The following is a 4173-nucleotide window of genomic DNA, read 5'->3' on the forward strand; positions in this document are numbered from 1 at the left end:
ATTATCTAATATATTATCTAATAACAGCAGAATATCCATATATTTTTTAACACCCATAGAACATTTGTCAAGATAGACCATATCCTGGTGTGGGTAGACAGAGACCTTAAGAGATATAAAAGAACTGCAATGATACAGAGTATGTTTTATGACATAATAAAATTAAAAAAAATAATTAATAACAGAAAGATAAGTTAAAAAAAAAAGTAACCCTTGTAAAATGTCACCTTAGAGAATTTAATAAAACAGGTGATAATGTTGATGGAAATAAAAAATTGAACTGAATAAAAATAAAAGTACAACTTATTAAAATTTGTAGAATATAGCTTAAGTAATGGTGAAAGGAAAATTTACAGCACTAAACACATTAGAAAGGTCTCAAATTAATGATCTAAGATGCTATCTCAATAAACTAGAAAAAGTCGAGAAAAATAAAGTCAAAGCAGGGAGGAGGAATGACATAATAGAAGTAAGAACAGAAATCAAGGAATTTGAAACAGAAAAAAAAAGTGAATTAAAAACTGGCTCTTTGAAAATATCAATATATTTGACAAATCTCTAGCAAGACTGACAAAGAAAAAAGACAGAAGACACAAATTGCTAAGAGTGATACTCATTCTTGAGAAGAAACAGGAAATGTTACTGCAGACCCTGCAGTCATTAGAAGGATAATAAGAAGGTAATACAAACAACATTATACATTCCAATTTGGCAACTTAGATAAAATAGACCAATTCTTTCAAAAGCACAAACTCTCTACTAACAAATACTTTAGTTTTATGACAATTAATAATATTAATTTGTAATTTCAAATCTCCCCCAAAATAAATCTCTAAGCTCGGATTGTTTTACCTGAGAATTCAACCAAAAATTCTACCAAAAGTATAATTAACACCAATTTTACACATTCTCTTCCTTAAAATAGAAGAATGAAGACTTTCCAATTTATTTTATGACGGTAATGTTACCCTGATACCAAAACAGGCAAAAGAAGTACAAAAATAGAAAACTATAGACCAATGTACTCTAGATAATATTATTCTGTTTACTCTAGTGTTAAGGAATAATGATAAGGAATGATAGTGTTTCTCAGAGGATTTGGTATTATTTTGTAAAACAAGGTCTTGAATTCATGACCGCTAAAGTGTGATACCAGTCTACGGCAATGCCACCCTGAACAAGCCAGATCCCATCTGATCTTGCAAGCTAAGCAGGGTTGGGCTTGGTTAGTATTTGGATGGGAGACCACCTAAGAAGACCAAGTGCTGTTGGTGTAAAAAATAAAAAATAAGGGATTGTAAGCTGACAAGGTCTTCGCAATCTGTGAGGTCAACCAAGGGTTGCCTCACCTAAATAATAAAATAAAATAAAATAAAATAAATAAAATAAATAAAATAAAATAAAATAAAATAAAATAATAAAATAAAATAAAATAAAATAAATAAAATAAAATAAAAATAAAAAGTGTGATACCAACAGGCATCTTGCCCCTACTATGGGTTGTGAGAGTTTTCTTTTTTAGCTTCTACTCATTATATTTTCTCTAAATGTTCTTCTATCTATTGAATATGAATCCCAGCATCACCACTTACTGGAGGAGTGTGGGCAAGTCACATATTTTCCAGAGCTTAAATTTCCTCATCTATCCCATGTGGGCATGTTTATACTAATCTCATTAGGACGCTGTGAAAATCAAATACACAAATGTTTGCAAGGTGTTTGGTGTAGTGTCTAGAGAATGCTGCTAATTCATCGACATCATCACCACTTTTTATTAAATTCTCTAAGTTGACATTTTCCAACAGTTACTTTGTTGTTCATCAGTGAATCTATCTATCAAAATTCATCCTCTATAGAATTGTAAAGTTTGAGATGTGGGTAGACTTTGTTTGGTGGTAGAGAGAAAAAGTTTCAGGTCAATAATGTAGCTATGGCATAAAGAATTCATCCAGCACTTCAGGGTTTCATGAATTAACAAGGCATGAGGGTGCATTTTTGTGTTACTGGGCTGGATTCTTCTAGAATGTATTCCCATGAAACCTAGCTTTTAAACAATTTACTGGCCTGAAATTAATGTGGTATATGGAAAAGCAAGAAGAATGAGGAATAAGAAGGAGCGGGAGAAGGAGACAGAGGGGAAGGAAATGGGAGACAAAAGTGTATGCAAACCTTAGAGAAAGTTCATACAATTTGGGATAAAATCCAGCATCAGATAAAGTTGGAGAGAACTAAAATCCAAATTTGAGTTTGAATTCAGGCTATAGAAGCACAATTCAAGCAAATAGGCATTTGTTAATTGCAAAAAAAAAAAAATGAACCTGAACTGTTGGATAGAATCAATTTTGCAGTCTCAAACATTTTGGTCAGTGAATAGTCTGTTTTTGATTTAAACATTCTAGCATTCCTTATTCTTGTTTGTTACAAAATCTTTCAAGCCATGATTCTTTGTGGCAAATGTCTAGGATTTAATTAAGCCATATTATTTAAGCTCTTTTATTGTCTTTAATAGCATCAGATGGAATACTGTCTCATTTCTACTGTATAGAAGCAGGAAATATAACTATTGGGGCTTTTTAATTTTATAGAATAATATATTTCTATTTTTAGGTGGTATGGTACAGTGGAAGGAGCACTGGGTTACCACAGCTCTGAAAGGCTGGCAGTAAGTCAGTTCACTTTCCTGAGCCTCAGAATATCAACTCTGAAAAGGAGATGGTGAGAACCTTCTTGCCTACACGAGTCGTTCAGATATTATCAAATGGGACAGTGCATGAAATATGTTTTGTAAATCGTTCAGCAATTTACATTGTTGTTCAGATCATTATATATAGACAATAATGAGCAGTAGTGAAATATATTTTGGCATTTGTTTTCGGTTTCACCACAGTATTGCTAATAACCAAATGGTATGTTTTTTTTCTTATTGAAGAGAACTGAAGCCATTTTTTTTCCTATATGTGGTTAGGGATAAGTCCATTTTTATAAAGGAATAGGCATGGACATTAGACTTAGTTATCTTTACATATTTAGTGTGTTTAGATAATTTTGAGCTCTGGTTTTACATCTTTAGCAAATGATATTGATTTTTTAGACTAGCAATTTTTTGATTCCAAATATTTTTATAAGATACTTCTACTATTTCAATCCTGTTGAAATCTCACATGTGTGTATATGTTGGCATAGTATGTGTGTCTGTACACTTACACACATATTGAAGAATTCTTTGAATTCTATAGGTTGCTACCAGTATTTAAGGTCTAGACCACATGAGGTCTATATTATGTTAGTTAAATGAACTGCTGGCACTGACAATATAAAGATCGACTTTTAAAGAGAAAGGCTTCAAAAACACATGTCCCCTTTACTCAAAAGGTGTTGAATATTGCTATTAGACAAGGGATAAATGGAACTAGATTTTAGAATTGATTTATTGTCACAGTCTGTTTAGAAAAAGAGATATTTAAGCCATATTTTAATTGAAATTAATCCAACCCAACTCTCAAAACCCATCTATCAACACACACACACACACACACACACACACACACACATGTAGGTGCTCACATTTTTATGCTATGGGCTTTTTATTAAGTAATTAATCTTTCCAGGCTTTATAATTATTCATTGTGCAAGCTACAGTGGATTAAATTCAGGCAACAGGTCACCTGTTCATGGTAAAGTTGGATCAAGAAGGCTTGATAAAAAATTAAAACTTTATTATTGTATTTTAATCAATTAAAGAAAGGCATCAAGGAGAGTGTTGGTAAATGACATTGCAATTTTAGGTAACTTTTCTTTTAAAATGTCATTAATAAATTCATAAATATGGCATGCTGTATGATGACAATGACATTCTTTTATTAAAAACAAAATTCTTTTTTATAAAATCATCATAATATTACCATTTATTATTATTATTATTATTATTATTATTAATAAAATACAAGGAAAGATAAAAGTGGAAGAAATATTTCTTCTTTCATATTTTGAAGAGAAAAAGTGATATTAAATTGTAGTATAGAACTAGTATTGGAGTTGAAAGAACCATGTTTAAGAACTGTCTTCCCATTTACTGAGTGACCTTTTGCAAGTTATCTGACTCTATAAGTTTCAAATAATAATTATAGAATGCATGATAGCATTGCTATGAGGAATAAAAGAGATATGTGACAG

The 4173-nt window shown here is 31.0% G+C and overlaps 1 pseudogene; it reads left to right on the forward strand.

The window, feature by feature from the left end:
* The first annotated feature begins 1155 nt into the window (after nucleotides 1-1155).
* Nucleotides 1156-1274, forward strand: LOC120592740 (uncharacterized; annotated as a pseudogene).
* Nucleotides 1275-4173: the final 2899 nt, after the last annotated feature.

This window comes from Pteropus medius, unplaced genomic scaffold, assembly GCF_902729225.1.
Source record: "Pteropus medius unplaced genomic scaffold, Ma_sr-lr_union100, whole genome shotgun sequence".
Classification (NCBI taxonomy): domain Eukaryota; kingdom Metazoa; phylum Chordata; class Mammalia; order Chiroptera; family Pteropodidae; genus Pteropus; species Pteropus medius.